General features: G+C 40.6%; 1 non-coding gene across 1 annotated transcript; it reads left to right on the forward strand.

Moving 5' to 3' along the window:
- Positions 1–5,761: 5,761 nt before the first annotated feature.
- Positions 5,762–5,833, forward strand: trnap-ugg (transfer RNA proline (anticodon UGG)). The gene has a single exon. It is a non-coding gene; the product is annotated as a tRNA-Pro (tRNA).
- The last annotated feature ends 3,916 nt before the right edge of the window (positions 5,834–9,749 follow it).

Below are 9,749 nucleotides of genomic sequence, written 5' to 3' on the forward strand. Positions count from 1 at the left end.
ATTAAAGTTGAATTTATCTTATGTGGGATGAGCGTAAAGGGCACAAATGTGTCTGGTAAACACCACACTGCCGTGTTTCACCTTGACCAACCATAGGTGTGGAAAGGGCATCCTTAAATTGAGTAACCAGATTTTATTTTGAAACGAAACAACAAAAAATGGTCAAATGTAGCCTGTTTCACCAAGTGCAACACGGGCTGCCGGCCACATGACCTGAGAAATTACTCATCTAAACTACTAGCCAATGTTAGAGTCGAGTTCCTCGCTATGCCAGGACCTGCACATAAATCAAGAAGCCAGAAAATAAAGGAGAGGAAATAAGGAGCTGCACAGGCTTTGAGACCAAATATAATTTAATACTAATTCTCTCAGTCAGCTCAGAAAGCTGCTGTCAGCCATGCCAGGGGCTAATGTAGAGCTAATATCCAAAGAGGTACCCACCATCATCTGTGTGTACCTATACATATGTAACCCCCATCGATGAGTAAGCCTCTCTCAGTTTACATGTATCTGTTCATGTTAACAACAAGCTCCATAGATGTGAAATGAAGCCACAGCTGCAGTTCCTCTTGTCGTCCACCTGGGCTGGCTCCAGAAGTGAGTCAGTCTCCATAAGTCCCCATGTCCAAATGTCCAACTTCACAGCAGAAATAAACATGCTTACAGCTGGTACAAGGCGCCGGAGGCGGAAGATGGCGCCAACCAGAGCCACCGCAGTACGTCGATGTTTTATACTGTCTACTGTTTCTCCTTCATGCTAGGGAGGAGAGGGTGAGGCGAAGAGGTTTACAATCCACGACTACGTCTATAGATGTTGTTTGATCGAACACGCTGGTCCTGATCGGTTTCATCCAGAACACTTACTGCTGCCTGAGCAGCGGCTGAACTAAACACTGAAGTTTCTGGGCCACAACAAAACACTGAGCTGAAAGACGCTAAAAAGGCTTTTTATTTTCTCATTATCTCACAGTGTTTAACCATTCTGACATGATCAGGCCTTCATGACGTCAATATCTGAAGATATGCAGAGGCGGTCATACTGTTTCACATTCTCATCTGTCATTTCTGAGCAGTTCTCCTCCGGGACGTCCTTTTTTTTTCTCTCTCAGGGTGAAAGGAATCACTTCACATGACTCTGATAAGCCACAAATGAAGAAAAACCAGCCCGTTATCCGCGCATGATGAGACATTTTAGTCGTGATCACCAGAAAATAATGTCTGATACCCCAAAATGCCATCGTAATTAAACTGTTATCTCGAATTCTGGGCTTCGGAAAATAAACAGGAGCTCCGTTTGCTATCGGGAGATAAGAATAATGATGACGAGGTAACAGATTGATGTCTGGAGATGACGAGATAACGGAATCATAACCTCCAATAATGGACATAAAACATTATTAGTAACAGCAACCACAGATGCTCTGGGGATAAACGTTTTCAGACTAAGATTATCGTAGCACTTACTAGTAGTAGCAGTGATGCTGAAACAGAAGGAGCTTAACGCCATCTCTTCCAACCATATGCTACTGTTTGATGGCTTAACACAAAACCATCGGCATGCAACAGTGACTACATACACTGGGAGGGTATCATGTGCTGACGTCTGTGCGAGCTGCTGAGGGGATAAGTCGACATTTTTGTGACAGCAGAAGATTTCGTGTTTTGAAATCCCAAGATTCACTTTCTTTTGTCCCGAGCTGACCTTCTCACTCCAGCTCAGATGATAATAAAACAATCAAATCTCTCTCTAAGCTTTTGTTAGTTGGAAAAAAAAAAAACCTGCTGGGGATTATGAATCCCAGTATTGGATTAGGATCACACAGATAGCAGATACACACAGCGTATCACAATACAGCCAAATGGCTAGATATGTTTCCAGGCTCTCCTTATGGCTGCTCGTGTTGTGAGTCACCACCTCTTCTGCTCGCCTGTGAGGATGAAAACATTAAAATAGATATTCATCACATCACTTTGGTATGTTTTACTTTCACTTTAAGTGAAAGCTGCCTGATCTCTTTGGCTCGTGCTCCAACACATTGATTTGATTTTAAATGAAACATGACTGTGACTATATCAAGTGAACCGACTCTCTTTTTAGACATATTCACCCCCATTTTTTGACAATGCAGCGTGGGAAACATCCAACTTGGTTGGGTAATGTGGATAACATGTAATCAGGATTATGTGACTATAATCAGACTAAAAAAATAATTCAGATTATAGTAATATTGACGTGATGCACCCACAGGTCGTGAGCTCAGTGTGGCTCTGGCCTTCACCGTTTTGGCAGTCCTGCCTCCGCCGCCTCCCGGCTAATCCAAAAGGTTGAGGCGAGGCGAGCTGAATGAATGAAGCCCGGGACGGTACCCACCTGTCAGTCAAAGCGTCCCCGCTCTTAATCCTGCCTAACTTTAAGCCTTAATATAATGTGAACAGGTGAGTTGTATTATAATCACCCTCAGTACAGTTGTCATGAACGGGGAAATTAGCTACAGAGACCAAAACTGTTTTTTGTACCAGGCTGTAAACATGTTTATTTCTGCTGTGAAGTTGGACATTTGGACATGGGGACTTATGGGAGACTGACTCACTTCTGGAGCCAGCCTCAAGTGGACGTTAGGAACTGCAGTTCTGGCACTTCTGCCACAGAGGTTGCTGCTTAGTCAGATGAGAAAGAAAGAGACAAAGAGTATTTGTGGACTCAAATGTTTGTGGCTGTATCCATTTTTTAGTGTAAGTGTAGTGTCTTTTTGTATATTAGATTTTTTTGTAATCCAACAGATACACACACAAAAAACTGCCATGTAATTTATGTTTTGTAACTGACTATATTTCAAAGTAATTTGACTTTTGTACAGCAAATCAAGGAGTTATATGTCCATATTGGGTGATTCTGCAGAACATTATGTCCAATACTAATTTCAGTACCAATGCAGGTAGCGAGTGTTGTAGCAAGGTGGAAAAAGGTATAGAGGTTAGAGGAGCTCGTGAGATTGTGTCAACAGTCATTTTACCTCATAAAGTCGTAACACTTCAAACTCGAGAGGAACAAAAAAACTCCCGTTGCAGTAAGTTTGCTTCAGGTGGCTGCAGCACTCTTCCTCAGGACTGCTCCTATTAGTCAGTTAGACATAAAACATGAAAACAATTATGGTCCATGTTGAAAAAAACAAAATGACCCTACAAGTGTGAATTATTTTATTCCACATTTCTGTAACAATGTGTTTCAGCTCTTTGTTAAAGAACATGATTCATACACTGAGTTCAATCTTAAGAGAGCTCCGAAACGCCAAATGGAAAATTCTGTCTGTCAGTACCATTACTGTATACAGATTTTCCCCAGATTTACCCTGACATATTTGGTATCTTTGGAAACTTTGGGATCTCCACGAGAATTTTAAATCAAGTTCTGTGGGTTTGAACAAGATTAACGCTCTGTCTCAAAGAGATGTTTATAAATGTTGTATGATAAGTTATTTAAAAAAGAACTCTCTTGGCTATGATTTCCCAAACTGTCATCCTTGCATGATTTTGAGAATCATCCAATATTGACATTTTTTTGTTGGCAAAGGATTGAGACCAGACTGGAGGCGGCATCACCGGGGGAAGTGCCAACTGTCTCCTGATGTCTATGTTTCAGATAGTCCCAGACTGCAAATGATTTACAACAAACGACCAGAAGTGATTCTTAAATGGCCCTTTCAGAGGTCCGTCCCCTAAAACTTGAGTGATCTGCAGACTTAAAGGCTTTTAGTTCCTCTTCAGTTCAGCTGATGTGATGTAGACACCCTCATGGAGCTGAAGGTAAGTGCAACATTGTTGTTAAGTGTGATGTTCTGTTGTCTCCTACAGAATGTGTGTAGGTGTTTTACAGCATATAACACAGGTCACCTAATAGGGGACTTCGTTCCGGGTCGGACCCAGAGCCGGAAACGACTTATCATTGAGTTTTAATCAGTTTTGGTGGAGATTACATTTTGACTGCAACTCTTTTTTCTGACAGTGTTTCTCACCACTACTCAGCTAAAGAGACATCCGACCTGTCTCTGATTGGCCAGTCCTCGTTGCCTTCGTGGGTTCAGTTGGTTGGGTTTAGGCATGAGGAGGACTGAGATTGATTGCATCAATATATGGCCAAAAAATGAGTTAGGCAGAAATGCTATTAGGCTGACGATATGTATGAAATAACTGTATTGTATACCTAAATTATAATTCAACCTAAACATGATGATGCTGCGGAACCTGAACGTGAGCATTTTTCTCTATCCGGACCTCCTGAGATCAGAACTGACGACCCCTTTCATGATAGGATGCACATTGTGACCGTGACAGAATAAGACATTCACAAGGATGCATTAAGCATTAACACACTGCATACCCTTCAGTCACATTCACATATTGAACACATCCAGAGTGGAGAAAGACAAATTGCACATAATTTCAGTCCATTTGCACACACCATCAATCCAAGTTACCTCATATTTTGTGGGAATAGGGAATAGCATTAATACATTTGCATATATTAATGATTACTGATAGGCAGGGACATGCTGAGAGTCCTGGTAAATACAGGTAGATATTCTCAGCCTGTCTTCGCAGTCCTGTGAGAGGATGACACTAAAGCCTTGTGGAACATTGTCATCATTATGCTGGATTCATAGCTCACACCTCTCCCTCTCCCGCTCTGTGTTCTTCAGATTTCAGTGCGTTTGCTTCCTCAAAGAGACCCACGGGACCGAACACAAAACATATAGCTTGTGTCTGTGTCTGTGTGTGTGTTTCTCATAATTGGCTCTGAGGTGACTTCGAGAGTCCTTCCAGCAGACTCCAAATCAGGCTGTTTGAATTCAGCCATTGTGCTCACATGCTCCTCCCTCATGCAGGACATGTTGATGTGCTGCAGCGTGACCGTCAGCCGTGACTCAACCTATAGATTGCACAATAAGCATCTTGTGTTTGTGAGCATGTTTGGTACGTGGGTTACAGGTCTAGCACGTTGTGATATTGCATGAGTGTTGATGCAGTAATTCCACATGTTTACTATGAACCTAAAATACAGAAAATAGCAGAATTATTTGAGTAAGTTAAGATATAACTCTGTAAAAGTATTTACTGCCTTTGCTCATTTCACCAGGGGGAGTCTCTCCCTTTGCACAAGTTTGGTGTAACTTCCTTGTTCCTATGCAAACAAGCAGAGCAGCAGTTTGAATGATGATGACAGGCCACAGCATTGCTGCCCTTTTCTGACCAATTATTGTGTTCACATTTTTTTCCACACCTCTCTTGTTTTTGCTGGATGTGTGGTTTTGTGAGATAAGATGGCAAGAGGCAATGAATTCACCCGCTTTGTATGCTGAAAGTCACACAAAAAAAACACAGTGACAAGGTAGGCTGAGGGTAAATATTCATTCACAGATTCAGAGATCAGTGATCAGAAAAATATAAAAATATAAAAATACACTGACCTGTGATCAGCTGAACGGTGTCTCTGTCATTCGTACGTCTGTTCTCACACTATGTAACTTTGGGCTCCGGGTCGGGAGAAGTACGTAACGCTTTACGGCACTAAGTCACACAGCAGCAACTATTTCACTGATTCTGGTGAAACTGGATCATATTTTATGGAGGAAATGTTTTCTGGTTTTCCCTCTGATGTCCTCCGGCTGCTCCGCCTCAACTCTCTGTGAGTATATGATGGACAGTGAAGTAAACACCTGACAACTGTAGCTGCTGTTAGCTTTTGTAGGCTCCCTTTCTTAGTGGCTCGTTGGTCTAGGGGTATGATTCTCGCTTTGGGTGCGAGAGGTCCCGGGTTCAAATCCCGGACGAGCCCTTGATTTGTGACAAGGAATGTTACTTCTACTGCTTTGCATGTGGAAAATTCATGGTTCCCAGAGAATGTATCGGCTGCTCCACCTCAACAGTGAAGTAACCTGTTGCTCAGAGCAGAGTGTTATTTTTTGTACCACAGGAGTTTTGGACCACCAGGAAGAAAAAGAAGAGGTTTACAGGAAGCAGAGCCAGTGTCGTGTCAGAACAGGAGCTGGGCAATGTAACCGAGCTCAGCAGCTTCTATGGACATAATGGCAGAGTAGAAGAGAGTGAAGAGGAGGAAGCTAAGAAGAGAAAAGGAGAGAGTGAGCGAGCAAGAAGCCGCCGGACAAGAGTAAATGTGGGACTGACTTTTAGTGGTTGGTGAGAGCTTGGTGAAATAAAAGGCTGAAAGACAGACGCCGAGCTGGGCTGACTGCTGCTGGACTAGTCACTGATATCAGCTGCTGCTGGGGACCTGGATGATGATTGGCTGTTAGCAAAGTTGCCGACTCGATAGTTCTTGATCATAAGTAATGTAATCAGAACAAATACTCGAGTACAGCTGAACATATTTACCACAGTGGGATTACACATAACTCGCAAAAATACCAACTTCTATGCTGTGTTGCTTCAACCCTCGTAAAACCACAACTTGTCACGGTTTCACATGTTTTGCTCTCTCGGCAAGAAAGCAAATAAACATATTTCCCAAAATGCTGAACTATTCCTTTAATAATAACATTAACCATCACCACAGCACTCACTTAATCCAAATAGAATTGTCTGTATTCTGCACATGCAGAAGTCTACAGGCACCGGACCCCTGGGCTCTAAAGGTTTGTATGCAGAGTGCAACTACTGCTCTATTACCCTGAAGAAAAGAAAGAAAATTATGAAAATTCAAAAGGAGAATAGCTTGTCAATATATCAAACCTTTTTGCTGCCAAACCCCTTACTGGCAGAGTATTGTGGTGAACTGAGTGTTGCCAAAGATTTAACGAGTCCACGCGAATCGTGGCCCTCTGTGCTCGCATCCTCTCCCTCCCCTCGAAAAAGAGCCTCACCACAACAGGCAGCAACGCTCTGCCAAAAGAAATGACCAGAGTAAATCTACAAGTGTTGAGTCAGAGCCGACCAGAAACTCACAAACATTTCCCTGCGTCTTGGGGCCAAAGAGGAATGTAATGAACAAGCATGACCTGAAAGGAGGCCATCTTATTTATCTGACTGGCAAAGTGGCTAACAGTACATGTATCATAACCAGTGCAGACAAATGCTGCAGGAGCCACTTGAACTGTTGTCCTTTTTTCTTATAACTCAGGAGCGTTTTGACAAGAAAGACTGACTGAAATGGAAATGCAATAGATGACGGCGAGAGATGAATGAGACAGGAATCCAAGGCCATCTACTAGATTATCATCAAACACTGATGCCGAGTGAGACCAAAGGATTCAGCACTGCCGTCTCTGCACAGGTGTCTTATTAGTGTTTCTGGGAATGTACCGAACGTCATCATCACCAGCTGATTAACTGTTGTTGGGTCACTTTGTCCCTGCCTTTCAAACTGTATTGAGCTGTTCTCTGGACGTCATTCAGAGTATATTTAGATCTTCACTGCCTCTTGTACATAGTGGCTTCCTGTAGGAACATGGTTTATCTGAGACTGTTACCGTGTGTACATTAAATATATGTATTTGTACAGAACATGTTGATGTGTGTAGTGCCATCAAACACTGAGCAGTGCTGAAATATTTAGTCATTTAAAGGTCCAGTGTGTTGGATTTAGTGGCATCTAGCTGCTGAATTACAACCCCCTCGCCTCACCCTTTCCTTCCAAGTGCTGTCAAATGCATGAAAAATGCAACAGGTAGAGCCAGTGTTTGGTTTGTCCCTTCTGGGCTACTGTAGAAACATGAAGGACTATGTTGGACTATGACTATGGGCTATGTGTACGAGGACCTATGGCACCTGTTGATATAAAATGCATAATGATTCTTCTTTTCAGGTGATTATATACACATAGTTATGCATATTATATTCAATATCTGTCATATTCTGTAAATAGAGCCCCTTAAATCTGGCACACTGGACCTTTAATCTATAAGCTGATTGCCAGAAGATGACATCAAGGGATTAATCAAGCAAAAATGCCAACTGTGTGAGGATTTACTGTTTTTCCTCAGTTGTACGCCTATAAATAAAATATCTTTTGGTTAGCATATTTTCTCATTATTTTATTTAAACAGTTTATGAACTGAAATATTCACACTAGACCAAAATAATGATCATTTTCCTGATGAAATATTAATGATGAAAGTTCTAAAGGAATAATATTCAGACCTCGTACACAGTACAGACTACACATTCACCTTACAGGCTTTACTTGTAGTAGTTTTTATATTTTGCAATTGTTCTTAAACTTTTTTGTTTTGTTTTTCTTATATGCTTTTATTTGTTATAACATTTTATAGTTGTATGGCCTCTAAGTTTATTTACGTAGTATCTATTCTGCTGGATTCTTTATTTGCACTTCGTAATCAGAATCAGAAAATATTCATTTTTGCCAAGTTTCACATACAAGGAATTTGTTCTAGTGTCATTGGTGCATAACAAAAAATATAAATATAAAAATATATACACAGTATGTTTTAAAATAAAAAGAGCTGTACAGCTTGGCAGGAATTGCAAGTGCCAGGTAATGTGCAAATAACAGCAAATCAATCGATTACAATGTGCATTATATCATATTTATTCAAATATATATACCTTTCAAATATGTATATAGCTATACCTCTATGTACAATTGAGAGCACAGTGAACCGGAGTCAAATCCTCATGTGTGTACATCACCTGACTAATAGTGATTCTGATTCTGATTCTGAAAATAGTTACAGAACTGAAACCGTAAGGCAAAGTCCATCAGAATACAACAAAAATCACTTTACTAATATGGTGTAATTCGACACACCACTTTACTAATATGTTATTGACACCACTTACATGAAAATAATGTGGTTAATGTAGTTCTAAATGGCCTCCCCATAAAGTCAAAACTATGTGTGTGGTGTGTGTGTGTGTGTGTGTGTTTAAATACCCTGTCCTGCCGCTTGATTGGCTGGACAGGGCCCTGATGTTCTGGCATTCAAACATCTGGGAGAAAGTGAGCTGAGCTACCTACCTATTTACCCAATTTACAAATGTCAGTAGATACACATGTGCATATATATATATTTATGCAATATATTATCTTTCAAATATGTATAGAGTTATTTTTTGTTTAGTTAGTTTTTATGTTAGTTTGCCCTACCTGTCACGTTCCTTGTCTTTTAAACACACAACCTGGCCAATAAGTGATTAAAGGCCAAGTCCATCAGATACAACAAAAACACACTTTACTAATATGGTGTAATTCGACACCACTTACATGAAAATAATGGGTTAATTGTAGTTCTAAACAGTGTGGTGTGTGTGTGTGTGTGTGTGTGTTTAAATACCCTTCTGCGCTCTGATTGGCTGGACAGGAGCCCTGATGTTCTGGCATTTAAACATCTGGGAGAAAAGTGAGCTGAGCTCCTACCTATTTACCCAATTTACAAATGTCATAGATACACATGTGCATATATATTAATATTATATGCAATATATATATATTTATATATATTATATATATATATATATATATCTTTCAAATATGTTAAGTTATTTTTTGTTTAGTTTTATGTTTTTATGTTATGTTTGCGCCTACCTGTCATGTTCCTTGTCTTATAACACACACCTGGCCAATAAAGCGATTCTGATTCTGAAATAGTTACAGAACTGAAACGTAAAGGCAAAGTCCATCAGAATACAACAAAAAACATTTTACTAACATGGTGTATTCGACACCACCCTTTACTAAGTGTAATTCGACACCACGTTAACATGAAAATAATGTG

The sequence above is a fragment of the Larimichthys crocea genome, chromosome XIII, assembly GCF_000972845.2.
Source record: "Larimichthys crocea isolate SSNF chromosome XIII, L_crocea_2.0, whole genome shotgun sequence".
Classification (NCBI taxonomy): domain Eukaryota; kingdom Metazoa; phylum Chordata; class Actinopteri; family Sciaenidae; genus Larimichthys; species Larimichthys crocea.